The following is a 16,302-nucleotide window of genomic DNA, read 5'->3' as shown; positions in this document are numbered from 1 at the left end:
TCAAATTGTCCCTCTTTGCAGATGACATGATTGTATATTTAGAAAACCCCATTGTCTCAGCCCAAAATCTCCTTAAGCTGATAAGCAACTTCAGCAAAGTCTCAGGATACAAAATTAATGTGCAAAAATCACAAGCATTCTTATACACCAGTAACAGACAAACAGAGAGCCAAATCAGGAATGAACTTCCATTCACAATTGCTTCAAAGAGAATCAAATACCTAGGAATCCAACTTACAAGGGATGTAAACGACCTCTTCAAGGAGAACTACAAACCACTGCTCAGTGAAATAAAAGAGGACACAAACAAATGGAAGAACATACCATGCTCATGGATAGGAAGAATCAATATCGTGAAAATGGCCATACTGCCCAAGGTAATTTATAGATTCAATGCCATCCCCATCAAGCTACCAATGAGTTTCTTCACAGAATTGGAAAAAACTGCTTTAAAGTTCATATGGAACCAAAAAAGAGCCCACATCTCCAAGACAATCCTAAGTCAAAAGAACAAAGCTGGAGGCATCACGCTACCTGACTTCAAACTATACTACAAGGCTACAGTAACCAAAACAGCATGGTACTGGTACCAAAACAGAGATATAGACCAATGGAACAGAACAGAGTCCTCAGAAATAATACCACACATCTACAGCCATCTGATCTTTGACAAACCTGAGAGAAACAAGAAATGGGGAAAGGATTCCCTATTTAATAAATGGTGCTGGGAAAATTGGCTAGCCATAAGTAGAAAGCTGAAACTGGATCTTTTCCTTACTCCTTATACGAAAATTAATTCAAGATGGATTAGAGACTTAAATGTTAGACCTAATACCATAAAAATCCTAGAGGAAAACCTAGGTAGTACCATTCAGGACATAGGCATGGGCAAAGACTTCATGTCTAAAACACCAAAAGCAACGGCAGCAAAAGCCAAAATTGACAAATGGGATCTCATTAAACTAAAGAACTTCTGCACAGCAAAAGAAACTACCATCAGAGTGAACAGGCAACCTACAGAATGGGAGAAAATTTTTGCAATCTACTCATCTGACAAAGGGCTAATATCCAAAACCTACAAAGAACTCCAACAAATTTACAAGAAAAAAACAAACAACCCCATCAAAAAGTGGGCAAAGGATATGAACAGACAGTTCTCAAAAGAAGACATTCATACAGCCAACAGACACATGAAAAAATGCTCATCATCACTGGCCATCAGAGAAATGCAAATCAAAACCACAATGAGATACCATCTCACACCAGTTAGAATGGCGATCACTAAAAAGTCAGGAAGCAACAGGTGCTGGAGAGGATGTGGAGAAATAGGAACACTTTTACACTGTTGGTGGGATTGTAAACTAGTTCAACCATTATGGAAAACAGTATGGCGATTCCTCAAGGATCTAGAACTAGATGTACCATATGACCCAGCCATCCCATTACTGGGTATATACCCAAAGGATTATAAATTATGCTGCTATAAAGACACATGCAGACGTATGTTTATTGCAGCACTATTCACAATAGCAAAGAGTTGGAATCAACCCAAATGTCCATCAGTGACAGATTGGATTAAGAAAATGTGGCATATATACACCATGGAATACTATGCAGCCATCAAAAAGGATGAGTTTGTGTCCTTTGTAGGGACATGGATGCAGCTGGAAACCATCATTCTTAGCAAACTATCACAAGAACAGAAAACCAAACACCGAATGTTCTCACTCATAGGTGGGAACTGAACAATGAGATCACTTGGACTCAGGAAGGGGAACATCACACACTGGGGCCTATCATGGGGAGGGGGGAGGGGGGAGGGATTGCATTGGGAGTTATACCTGTGTAAGTGACGAGTTGATGGGTGCAGCACACCAACATGGCACAAGTATACATATGTAACAAACCTGCACGTTATGCACATGTACCCTACAACTTAAAGTATAATAATAATAAATAATTTTTTAAAAAAAAAAAAGACATAAAATAATAATTAGGCTTTCCAGGGCATGTATTCTTTGCCGTATTTTGTCAAAATGCTTTAAAGGTACAATTTCCTTTCTTCCTAGAGCAAAACAATACTTTTTATTTATTTTACAAACAAAGCTATCAACACTGATAGAAGTTAAGTAGTTTTCCCATCTTATACTGCTAATTTGAAAAACCCGAGCTTTAGATTAGAACCAGCTCTGTTTGACTCTTAAACTGTGTTCTCAATCAGTTCACTAAACTGCATGAATTCCAGACAGGTGTCCATCCTCCATGATTGGTTTTGGCTTAGCCAAAGTCCATAAACAGACTCTTCTCACATTCCCTAAGCCTCATTCTAAAAGAGACCCAGCTTAACTAAATGCTAGCAAATAATATAGTTTGTGGAAAATTGAAAATTTTTTCTCTGTGATATATTTTAAATTTCCTTTAAACTATATTTGCTCTTTTGCAAGGCCCATTTTAAAGCAAATTTCGGTCCTTCTTAACTGCACTGATCTGTCCAGTAAACAAATAATCTCTGTAATCTCTTTTATTGTCCTAAGCAATTTAGCTTCAACTCTCAGCTTTGTTCTATTGTCCTGAGCAATTTGGCTTTGACTTTCAGCTTGCAAACCTCAAGTGAAAAAAATAAAATAAAGTAAGATGTTCTTTTCCACCTTAAAAGGCATGCCATCCATTGTTTCTTAAGACTGGCTGTTGGGGGTTTCTGTCTCAGACCTCATCAAAGTCTTCATTCAAAAAAATTTTTTTTCTTTATAGTATTTAGGGAATAGGGGACTGGAAGAAGATTTCATTGCTAATTTTTAAAAAATTCTTTTTATAATTTTTTCACACATAATTTATCCAACCTCTAAATTAGCTTTTAAGATTTGCTCCACTGAGCGTAAGTTCCTTAAGGAATAATGGTAATCATATAAGCAACTACTCATGATGTTCCAGGCATCGAGTTAATTCATTTATGTAAGACAAAGGTCAGCGAACAACAGACCACAGGCCACATGTGATTCATTGCCTGTTTATGTATGGCCCACAAGCCAAGGATGACTTTTACATTTTTAAATAGATAATACTTTAAACTAAAAGTGTTTAAAAACAAATGGAAGTTTAGAAAGCATATTCTGAAAAGGATCAGCTATTATGATGATATAAAGATATGTGCCATGCACTGTAATTTTCTATTTTTATAAATTTTAAAACAAGTTATATCTTGATGTGAGCTTGGTAAAGATCTCTCCTCCTCTCCACACTTTTTTTTTTCCCAAATAGCTATGAATTCCAACTTCTTTTTATGTAAGTACAATTTAAAATGTCAAGCCATGTAACATAATTAATAAAATTGACTTTCTTTGTATTCTCTAGACATTTGTTTAAAGACAAAGAGTAAAGCAAGATAATTGAGTTGAGTTGCTACTACATGGCCAAGAAAAGTGTGAATGTGCTGCAGTTGATGGGATGGTCCCAAGGGCAACACACTCAGCCAGACTGAAAAAAAAAAACAGGAAAGGAAAAGAATGAAGACAAGACATTTTTTGGTCCTACTGAGTCTCTGTATGTTCTTTCTGGCTGTCTGTACCCCTTCTCAATGGCATATTAGCTAGATCTTTTCCTTAATGCTTCAGTTCCGTTTCTCTGCCTATGTAAAGTTTCTCCCTCACACACATTTTGGGACCTCAAGGTCTTCTACTCTGACTAACAAAATTTTGAAAATGTAATTAGCATAGGTCATTCTTGGAAATGTAACCCTATCTAAAGGAACCCATCTCTTATGGTGGAAATCTAGTACATGGCAGGCAATGAGAAAGCTTTTCCTAGGAAAGGGGTGCTGCTCAGATCACCCTGAGGGCTTCATTGGTCCTCTGTGCTGGTGAAGATGGAACTGACTACATCACATGGGTTACTCAGACTATAAAACAATAGGAGACGGGAGAAAAGGAGAGGAAGAGAAATCTCCTTTTTGCTTACTACCTATAAAACATTCCTTTTGCCTCTAGTGGGAGGTGTGTGAAAACAGGATGTACTTGGTATATGCAATAATTGGGGATTGGCCGGAGTAGGAGAGGTTCCAACTATTATATGGCATATATTAAGTTTATTTTATTGTGAATAATTTTGCTTGTGAGGCACTAAAAAAGGGAGAGAGAAAATCACATCTATTATCTATTTTCAGTTATAGTATCTTAATAATGGTCATGTAATTGGTAACTTAGCAATATATTACAGTATTATCTTTAATTTGCCTTTCTAATTTATTTAATATGACCAGATTTAAAAAAAAAAAAAACAAAATCCACAACCCCACACATGCTCTTTCAAGGGTTCTGCTTATGGAAAAATACAGAACCCTAATATATTTGTAGAACTTTCTAATACCCTGCCTCATCTATGTTAAATACAGATTTTTTAAAAAAAGAATATAAATCTGAAAGTGTGCTTATGACTAGTAATGTTTTGGGATAAAAAATTTATTTAAAAGTCATTAAACTTTAAATGCTTTGTTCTTGTAAACTCTTTATGTAGTCAACATTTTCTCTTGGAAAGAAATGTGTGAAATAAGGACAGTATTCTTTTTAAAAACTGCTGACATGAACTGTGGCATGAAATACATGCCTTCAGACAGCTCACTGCTTTAACTCTTCAGAGAAAATTTAAGCTTTCACATAATTTCCATTTAATGTCACATTAATTGCATTTCCTTAAGTTATAAAAATATGTGGGATGCTGCAAAATATATCACAATGCTCAATATGGCTCTGGGACATTGCTTTAAGCCAGAGAAGCAACCCAGGGTGAAGGTACAGGACTGGCAACAGCTAGCTATAGTTGAGGGATCCAATCTTCAAGAAGCCAGTACCAGGAAACCAATCATCAGCCATAGCAAGGTATTTACAAATGAGAGTCCCAGCCTATGCGGTGGGATTTAGGCATGAGCCTCTAGGACATTTTAGGTGGAGTGAGCCTGACAAAGCAGGGGTGATCCTATAGGGAGAGAGAGACAATAAGACTCTGTAAATTACTAACAAGTCTGAAGTCTAATTTCCATAAACAGAAATGAACTTTCCCAGAATAAGGCTAAAACCTAGTTTCCAGTGCTGGGTCAAACACTGATGTTGGATTACAACACCAGTGCCTGAGTTCCACAAGTATAGATCAGACTCTGAAATTCTTTCTCAACGAGGCTACGATAGGTCTTAGAAGCTTGGATGGAGTTGAGGCTGCAAGGGATGATTAGGTAGCCCCAGCTGTGGTAAAAGGCAGATGTAATGTTCAAAGCTGGACAGTCTCTGGCAGCAGAAAATCAAATACACATGAAATTATATTTCTTACTGGAGAATGGAAAAGATGGTATTGCATGGGAAGCTTTTAAGGATGGGTGGAATTGAGATAAACAAAGAAAAGTGGGAAAGGGCATTCCAGGTGGAATGACTAACATAAGCAATGGGATAAGGAGTTGCTGTTGAGAAATGACAAATTTTATTATGTGGTTGAGCAACGGGTCATCAGAAATAGGATGGGCCCCGGTGGTGGTAAGTGAGGGTTTCAGGAGGTTGCATTTGAGGAATGAAAGGTAAATAAGGGGTGAAAGGAGGAATACATGAAAGCAGAATGGGCCCAAATAATGACATGCTTTGAGTGCCAGCTTGAGGAACTTAGGGTTTATCTAAAGGCACCAGTTGGCATTCAATATTTGGGGAGGGAATTAATTGAACTTATCTCTCTCTTTTTGGAGGGTAACTTTGGAGACAGTGTGATGAATTTGCATTCTAGTGGTAGCAAAACATAAGTCTCAAACTAGGAGAGAGCAATAGCAGTACCATAAATCATTTGAAGAAATGTAACTTCAGTAAAAAAAATGCATAATTAAGATAACTCAAAACAGTTAAAATTCAAGAAGAAAAACATCTGTTCCCAAATTCTATCACTTGATAAGATGTTCCAGAATTTCCCAGATGCTGGAACCTACCACCAAGATTCTGATTAGTAACTCCTGGAAGGGAGTTGGGAATCCCCATTTTGAACAACGATTTAGGAACAACAGTTGCATACAATGCTTAGTGTCCAACATGTCAAGTGGATAGAAAAGACATAGGGGGCAATTTATTGACCTGGAAAAGTTTACATTTTTGTGTTCTATTTGTGATCATTCTTAAAATGTGTACTATTTACATACTTTTTTCTACATATTTTAAGTTTCAATTAAAGTTATTAAAATACTTAAATTGAATAGAGTGCTTAAATAACCAAATAAGAATTTAAATTCGTATTTATTTTAGTTTTTATGTTCTAATTTAATATTTAATTCTGTTAATCAATAGAAACATACTGTGATGGCTAGTTTTCTGCATCAACTTCACTGTGCTAAGAGATGCCCAGATAGCTGGCAAAATATTATTTCCTGCTGTATCTGTGAGGGTAATCACAATATGGGCAGGCATCACTAAATATTTTGAGGGCCTGAGTAGAACAAAAAGTGGAGAAAGGGCAAATTTACTCTCTGTCTGAGCTGAGACATTTATCTTCTGCTGCTCTACGACAGCAGCACTCCTGGTTCTTGGACTTAGTACAGGTTTACACAGCCATTGCCTCCCTTCTCCTCACCCTCCATTCTCAGACCTTCAGAATATGACTGAATCACATGCCTGGCTTTCCTGGTTCTACCGCTTGCAGACAGCAGTCTGTGGGACCTCCCAGTTTTCATAATGACAATACTCAATTTTTACAATAAGCCATCCCTTCTACATATATTTATATGTATTCTAATGATTCTGTTTTTCTTGAGAACTCTGACTACTAGACATATCTATGTGGAAATTTGGATCTTACAAATATTTAGAAATTCACCATTTTTTGTGCCATTTGAATATTGTCAAACATTATATTTATTAAGTTCACAATAAACCTACCAAGAAACTGCTTCTTTTTAAATTTTTTTAATATTACTTTAAGTTCAGGATACAGGTGGAGAAGGTGCAGGTTTGCTACATAGGTACACATGTGCCATGGTGGTTGCTGCACCTATCAACACATCATCTAGATTTTAAGCCGCTCATGCATTAGGTATTTGTCCTAATGCTCTCTCTCCCCTTGCCCCCTAACCGTTTACAGACCCCGGTGTGTGATGTTCCCCTCCCTGTGTACATATGTTCTCATTGTTCACCTCCCACTTATGAGCAAGAACATGTGGTGTTTGGTTTTCTGCTCCTGGGTTAGTTAGCTGAGAATGATGGTTTCCAGCTTCATCCATGTCCCTGCAAAAGACATGAACTCATTCCTTTTTATGGCTGCATAGTATTCCATGGTGTATATGTTCCACATTTTCTTTATCTAGTCTATTATTGATGGGCATGTGGGTTGGTTGCATGTCTTTGCTATTGTGAATAGTGCTGCAGTAAAGATGTGTATGCATGTCTTTATAGTAGAATGATTTATAATCCTTGTTTTTAAGATAACTAGTTAATGTATATTCTAAGTGTAAGGTGATGGTAATTCTTCAAAAGAAGAATTGATAAGATTTGGTGACAAATCGTAGTACAAATTACGGAGAAGAGAACAAAAAGATTTCTTGGCAGGTACATAAACATGCTGTCTATTTTAAATATATTTAAAGTATTGATCCTAGTCTCACGTGTAATAAGAGATGCCTCACAAATATCTGTTGAGCTGAAATGTCCATTAAGAAATTGTAGGACCGGCCGGGCGCGGTGGCTCAAGCCTGTAATCCCAGCACTTTGGGAGGCCGAGATGGGCGGATCACAAGGTCAGGAGATAGAGACGATCCTGGCTAACACGGTGAAACCCCGTCTCTACTAAAAAATACAAAAAAACTAGCTGGGCGCGGTGTCGGGCACCTGTAGTCCCAGCTACTTGGGAGGCTGAGGCAGGAGAATGGCGTGAACCTGGGAGGCGGAGCTTGTAGTGAGCTGAGATCGCGCCACTGCACTCCAGCCTGGGCGACAGAGCGAGACTCCGTCTCAAAAAAAAAAAAAAAGTAATTGTAGGACCAAAACTTGGGAGAAAGAGACAGATAGCTTTGAGCTACATTTTTAAGGATAATAACAATAAAAATGGAAGTTAATGTATTAAGAATCGATGAACTTTCTGAGAGTAGCTACAGAGAAGACAACAGGCTGCCTCACAAGATAGCACAATTCTCCTGAGTTTAAAACTCCTTTGTGGGCCAGGCATGGTGGTTCACACCTGTAATCCCAGCACTTTGGGAGACCAAGGTGGGTGGGTCACCTGAGGTCAGGAGTTCAAGACCAACCTGGCCACCATGGTGAAACCCCGTCTCTACCCAGAATACAAAATTAGCCAGGCACGGTGGCAGGCGCCTGTAATTCCAGCTACTGGGGAAGCTGAGGCAGGAGAATCACTTGAACCCAGGAGGCAGAGGTTGCAGTGAGCCAAGATTGCACCACTGCACTCCAGCCTGGGTGACAGAGCCAGATCCCATCTCAAAAAACAAAACAAAACAAAACAAAACCCATAAAACTGTGTGTTCAGGAGACCCCTATTAAAATGCAGAGCATCTAGTGAGCTAACAGGGGCTTAAACAGTACCAGCCAACATCTCAGAGAGACTTTGCTTTTTACTGAAATAGGCCACCTAACAATGTCAAGGCAGCAAAAGAAGCTTCTTGGCAGTGTGTGAATGATGAAAGGAAGCTGCATTTGAATTGGTGAACTCAGTAAAACAAATGACCCTCCCCAATATGTGCAGACATCACCAAATCTTTTGAGGGGCTGAGTAGAACAAAAAGTGGAGAAAGGGCAAATTTACTCTCTGTCTGAGCTGAGACATTTATCTTTTGCTGCTCTACGACAGCAGCACTCCTGGTTCTTGGACTTAGTACAGGTTTACACAGCCATTGCCTCCCTTCTCCTCACCCTCCATTCTCAGACCTTCAGAATATGACTGAATCGCATGCCTGGCTTTCCTGGTTCTACCGCTTGCAGACAGCAGTCTGTGGGACCTCCCAGTTTTCATAACCACAATACTCAATTCTTACAATAAGTAACCTCTTCTACATATATTTATATGTATTCTAATGATTCTGTTTTTCTTGAGAACTCTGACTACTAGACATATCTATGTGGAAATTTGGATCTTACAAATATTTAGAAATTCACCATTTTTTGTGCCATTTGAATATTGTCAAACATTATATTTATTAAGTTCACAATAAAACCATCAAGAAACTGCTTCTTTTAAAATTTTTTTGTATTACCTTAAGTTCTGGGATACATGTGGAGAAAGTGCAGGTTTGTTACATAGGTATACATGTGCCATGGTGGTTGCTGCACCTATCAACACATCATCTAGATTTTAAACCCCACATGTATCAGGTATTTGTCCTAATGCTCTCCCTCCCCTTGTCCTCCACCCCCTAACAGGCCCTGGTGTGTGATGTTCCCCTCCCTATGTCTATGTGTTCTCATTGTTCAACTCCCATTTATGAGTGAGAACATGCAGCTTTTGGTTTTCTGTTGCTGTGTTAGTTTGCTGAGAATGTTGATTTCCAGCTTCATCCATGTCCCTGCAAAGGACATGAACTCATTACTTTTTATGGCTACATAGTATTCCATGGTGTATATGTTCCACATTTTCTTTATCCAGCCTATCATTGATGGGCATTAGGGTTGGTTCCAAGTCTTTGCTATTGTAAATAGTACTGCAGTAAACATATGTGTGCATGTGTCTTTATAATAGAATGGTTTATAATCCTTTGGGTATATACTCAGTAATGGGATTGCTGTGTCAAATGGTATTTCTGGTTCTAGATCCTTGAGGAATTGCCACACTGTCTTCCACAATGGTTGAACTAATTTGCACTCCCAACAACAATGTAAAAGTATTCCTCTTTCTCCACATCCTTGCCAGCATCTGTTGTTTCCTGACTTTATAATGATCACCATTCTAACTGGCGTGAGATGGTATCTCCTTGTGGTTTTGATTTGCATTTCTCTAATGACCAGTGATGATGAGCTTTTTTTAGTATGTTTGTTGGCCACATAAATATGTTGTTTGAGAAGTGTCTGTTCATATATTTCACCCACTTTTTGATGGGGTTGTTTTTTTCTTGTAAATTTGCTTAAGTTCCTTGTAGATTCTGCATACTAGCCCTTTGTCAGATGAGTAGATTGCAAAAATTTTTCTCCCATTCTGTAGGTTGCCTGTTCTCTCTGATGATAGTTTATTTTGCTGTGCAGAAGCTCTTTAGTTTAATTAGATCCCATTTGTCAATTTTGGCTTTTGTTGCCATTGCTTTTGGTGTTTTAGTCATGAAGTCTTTGCCCATGCCTGTGTCTTGAATGGTATTGCCTAGGTTTTCTCCTAGCATTGTTATGGTTTTAGGTTTTATGTTTAAGTCTTTAATCTATCTTGAGTTAATTTTTGTACAAGGTGTAGGGAAGGGGGCCTGTTTCTGTTTTCTGCATATGGCTAGCCAGTTTTCCCAGCACCATTTATTAAATAGAGAATCCTTTCCCCATTGCTTGTTTTTGTCAGGTTTGTCAAAGATCAGATGGTTGTAGATGTGTGGTGTTATTTCTGAGGCCTCTGTCTGTTCCATTGGTCTATATATCTGTTTTGGTACCAGTACCATGCTGTTTTGGTTACTGTAGCCTTGTAGTATAGTTTGAAGTCAGGTAGCAGGATGACTTCAGCTTCATTCTTTTTGCTTAAGATTGTATTGGCTATATGGGCTCTTTTTTTGGTTCCATATGAAATTGAAAGTAGTTTTTTCTAATTCTGTGAAGAAAGTCGATGGTAGCTTGATGTGAATAGCATTGAATCTATGAATTAATTTGGGCAGTATGGCCATTTTCACAATATTGCTTCTTTCTATCTATGAGCATGGAATGTTTTGCCATTTTTTTTGTGTCCTCTCTTATTCCTTTGAGCAGTGGTTTGTAGTTCTCCTTAAACAGGTCCTTCACATCCCATGTAAGTTGTATTCCTAGGTATTTTGTTCTTTTTGTAGCAATTGTGAATGGGAGTTCATTCACGATTTGGATCTCTGCTTGTCTATTGTTGGTATATAGGAATGCTTGTGATTTTTGCACATTGATTTTGTGTCCTGAGACTCCGCTGAAGTTGCTTATCAGCTTAAGGATTTTGGGGCTTAGATAATGGGGTTTTCTAAATATACAATTATATCATCTGCAAACAGAGACAATTTGACTTCCTCTCTTCCTATTTGAATACTCTTTATTTCTTTCTCTTGCCTTATTGCCCTGGCCAGAACTTCCAGTACAATGTTGAATAGGAGTGGTGAGAAAGGGCATCCTTGTCTTGTGCTGGTTTTCAAAGGGAATGCTTCCAGCTTTTGCCCATTTGGTGATATTGGCTATGGGTTTGTCATAAATAGCTCTTATTATTTTGAGATATGTTCCATCAATACTTAGTTTATTGAGAGTTTTTAGCATGAAGGGGTGTTGACTTTTTCTGCATCGACTGAGATAATCATGTAGTTTTTGTCATTGGTTCTGTTTATGTGGTGGATTACATTTATTGATTTGTGTATGTTGAACCAGACTTGCATTCCAGGGATGAATCTGACTTAATCATAGTGGATAAACTTTTTGATGTGCTACTGGATTCAGTTTGCCAGTAGTTTATTGCAGATGTTCACATTGATGTTCATCAGGGATACTGGGCTGAAATTTGCTTTTTCTGTTGTGTCTCTGCCAGGTTTTGGAATCAGGGTGATGCTGGCCTCATAAAATGAGTTAGGGAGGAGTCTCTCTTTTTCTATTGTTTGGAATAGCTTCATAAGGAATGGTAGCAGTTCTTCGTTGTTTGGCTGTGAATTGTCTGGTCCTGGGCATTTTTTGGTTGGTGGGCTATTGATTACTGCCTCAATTTCAGACCTTGTTATTGGTCTATTCAGGTATTTGACTTCTTACTGGTTTAGTCTTGGAAGGGTGTATGTGTCCAGGAATGTATCCATTTCTTCTAGATTTTCCAGTTGATTTGTATAGAGGTGTTTATATTATTCTTTGATGGCAATTTGTGTTTCTGTGGGATCAGTGGTAATCTCCCTTTATCATTTTTTATTGTGTCGTTTTGATTCTTCTCTCTTTTCTTCTTTATTAGTCTGGTTAGTAGTTTACCTATTTTGTTAATCTTTTCAAAAAACCAGCTCCTGAATTCATTGAACTTTTGAAGGGTTTTTCGTGTCTCTATCTCCTTCAGTTCTGCTCTGGTCTTAGTTATTTCTTGTCTTCTGCTAGCTTTTGAATTTGTTTGCTCTTGCTTCTCAATTTCTTTTAATTGTGGTGTTAGGGTGTTCATTTCAGATCTTTCCCACTTTGTGATGTGAACATCTAGTGATATAAATTTCCCTATTAACATTGCTTTAGTTGTGTCCCAGAGATTCTGGTACATTTTCTCTTTGTTCTCATTGGTTTTCAAAGAACTTATTTCTTTCTGCCTTATTTCGTTATTTACCCAGTAGTCATTCAGGAGCAGGTTATTCAGTTTCCATGTATCTGTGCAGTTTTGAGTGAGTTTCTTAATCCTGAGTTCTAATCTTATTACACTGTGGTCTGAGAGACTGTTTGTTATGATTTCCATTCTTTTGCATTTGCTGGGAAGTGTTTTACTTCAAATTATGTGGTCAATTTTAGAATAAGTGCTATGTGGCGCTGAGAAGAATGTATGTTCTGTTAATTTGTGGTGGAGAGTTCTGTAGATGTCTATCAGGTCTGCTTGGTCCAGAGCTGAGTTGAAATTCTGAATGTCCTTGTTAATTTTCTGTCCCCTTGATCTAATATTGACAGTGGGGTGTTAAAGTCTCCCACTATTATTGTGTGGGAGTCGAAGTCTCTTTGTATGTCTCTAAGAACTTGTTTTATGAATCTGAGTGCTCCTGTATTGATTGCATATATATTTAGGATAGTTAGCTCTTCTTGTTGCATTGATCCTTTTACCATTATGTAATCTCCTACTTTGTCTTTTTTGATCTTTGTTGGTTTAAAGTCTGTTTTATCAAAGACTAGGATTGCCATCCCTTTTCTTTTCTTTTCATTTGCTTGTTAAATATTCCTCCATCCCTTTATTTTGAGCCTTTGTGTGTCTTTGCACGTGATATGGGTCTCCTGAAGACAGTACACTGATGGGTCTTGACTCTTTATCCAATTTACCAGTCTGTGTCTTTTAATTGGGGCATTTAGCCTGTTTACATTTAAGGTTAATATCGTTATGTATGAATTTGATCCAGTCATCATGATGCTAGCTGGTTATTTTGCACATTGGTTGATGCAGTGAGAAACTGCTACTTTAATATCACAAACAAGAAAATATGATGTCTTCTTTCACCACAATGCAAAATAAAACTAAAAACTAATTACGTGTATAATTTTATATATTTTCATGATTAAAACTGAAGAAGTTAATACGTTTTAATGCAAGAAGTCACAAAAGAAAAAAAAAGGGATAGTAAGGCAAAGTAGAGGAAGATAATTATCAATGAGTTTGGAAACAGGAAGAAAAGAAGATTTATGTGAATAAAATAGTGTTTTTTGTCTTTGTAGTTATCTATTACTCCAGTATACAAAAATGGCTTGACAGAGTTTAATCAAATTAAAAAGTGTGTATTACATGGCACTCACAAAATTAAATGTATAGGTGTCATATTAAGCATGTCATGAGTTAGGCATTCATTCCCCAGAGCACTTGTAATACAGGAAGGCAAAAGAGGCCCACACAATTGCAGATTGGGAAAGATATGCCACGAAAATTAATTTGCATTGGGAAGAGACAGCAAATAATGATCACACACAAGTCATCGAATAGAAATCATATTAACTCATGATATTTTACTTGACAATGAGCTGCTTCTCAAATAGGTGATGTAAGTTATATGCTTTAGGTGACAAGTAGTTAGAATTTATGCTTGTTAATGGTTTTCCTAAGCAGTTAAGTAATTCTCATACAACATAACCCCAATTTTTAGGAAAAACAATCAAATCTGCACGTGCACAGAGCAATATATATATGTTTATATAAATATATTGTTCTATATATATAACAAGTATTCTATACTGCCTTATTATGTATATGTTTATATATAATTATATAGGACATCAGCACTCCTGGTTCTTGGCCTTAGTAATATATAAAATATGTATATAATAATGTTTTATATATGTAAGATATATATATGTAAGCACATATAAAAAATATAGATATAAATTAATATTATAAAAGTATAAAATAATTGTGAACATATATAAAATAATTATGTATAAACATATACATAATAAAGTATTTGTATCAAATATATGAAAACCTTTAACATGTCAATGAGAAGAAACAACACAATAAACAATCATCAAAATTTGAAAGAAGGCATACACAAGACAGATAAGCACATAAAAAGATGTTCTAGTATCATTAGTCATTTTACAAATGCCCATTAAAGCCGCAGTAAGATACCACTCCATAACCACTAGAATGGCTAAAATTAAAAAGATCATGAATAACAAGATTTGGTGAGGATATAAAACATGAGGAAGTCTCACACACTGTTGGTTGGAACAGTCTGGACGTTTCTTATGGAGTTAAAGATACACTTAAAACACTGAGGAATCATCCTGCCTGGGTACACAAGAAAAATGTAAAGATACGGCCACAAAATAACTTGTACCTGAATGTTCATAATATATTTATTAGCCAAAAACTAGAGGCAAGTTGATCTTTCTTCAAATAATTAATAGATAAACAACAAGGATGAATTTCCAAAATATTATACTAAGTGAAAAAGCCCAGACATAAAAGACTACAGGATGAATTAATTTATCTGAAATTGAAGCCAAGAAGTGCTCTACTGACTGAATGCATGTCAGGGCTTTCCAGAGGCTGGAGAGGTCTAAAAAGAATTGACTGCAGAGGAATACAAGGACGCTTTTTTGTGGCGATAGAAATGCTCTAATCTGGATGATGGTGGTAGTTACATGACAAGCACATTTGTCAAAACCCCTCAAATTTACACTTAAAGTAGATAGCATTTCTTCCATATACATTATTCCACAATTAAACTGCTTATTTTAAAGTCTGCTTAAACAGATAATCTCCATAACAATGGATATTTCCTAAATGCCAAATAGCTAAATGAATTAGGATTTATCTTTTGGTCACTGAAATTTTATCATCCCAAACTGATAATTCTTTTTGAAGACTTTTAATTGGAAAGGTTAAACAAACAAAATAATTCTCATAAAACATAATCTCAATTTTAAAGAGAAACAATCAAATCTGTACATGCACATATTTAGAAGAAAATATGAAAGGAGCATTAACAGTTATTTCTCAATGTGATAATATTAGTGATTATTTTATTTTCTTCATTTGCTTTCCAATGTCTTTCTAATTTTACATCATATACTTGTATTACTATTTTAAACAAAAATAAATGAACAAAATTTAAAAAAATTTTTTAAGAAACTCTAGCTTATAGAATGAAAATAAAATGTCTTAGAATGGCATCCAATGCCCTCTCACCTCTAGCTCTGGCCTGTTTCCCCCCTACCCACACGGAAATTGTACTCCTTCCCTGCCATCTGAATTCTCTCTAGGCTTCCAAGTCTTTGTATGTGCTATTCGCTATTTGGGAAAATGCTTGTTCTCACACCTCATCCACCTCAAACCTTCTTGTTGTCCTTTAAGAATCAACTCAAGTACTTCCTCTATTCTCATTTGGAACAGTTTTCTACTTCAAAACATTAGTATATGCTATCATGCTATGCCTATGATACAGGATCCCAGATTTCTTTTTCGGTATTGGGTAGGATTGACCAGGGGGTAGTAAATAACTCCTAAATTTCATGTGACTTGCCACAGCAAAACTTTTCTTCTTTCATGTTTCCATGTCCCACATGAATTTGCAGAGGCTTTGTTGCACATGGTCTCTCAGAACCTCAGGCTGTTGGAAGTTCCACCATCTTGTAGCTGCTCCCAGTGGCAAAGAGCAACCAAAGAGCTACATGTAAGTGTTTCACTGCTTCATCCCAGAGAAGGCACAATATCAATATTGCCCCCATTTCATGACCAGATCATATCATATTAGCCTCCCCACTGGTAAGGAAGCTGGGAACTTTGGGGGAATATGAGCTTTACTGTCTCTACCACACTTCCACAACTTGATGAGTTCTCAAAAGATGAGGACTGTGCTATGCTCACTGAGCTTTGTATCTCCTGCACTGAATATAAGGCCTGGCTTTTAGTAGATGCTTAAGAGCACCTTGGTGAACGAATGTATAAATGAAAGTATGTTGTGTGACTTAAAAATAAACAAAAAGATATGTTCCT

This window comes from Macaca mulatta, chromosome 17, assembly GCF_049350105.2.
Source record: "Macaca mulatta isolate MMU2019108-1 chromosome 17, T2T-MMU8v2.0, whole genome shotgun sequence".
NCBI classification, from domain to species: Eukaryota; Metazoa; Chordata; class Mammalia; order Primates; family Cercopithecidae; genus Macaca; species Macaca mulatta.
The sequence above is the reverse complement of the archived record's forward strand: the minus strand, read 5'-3'. Positions refer to the sequence as shown.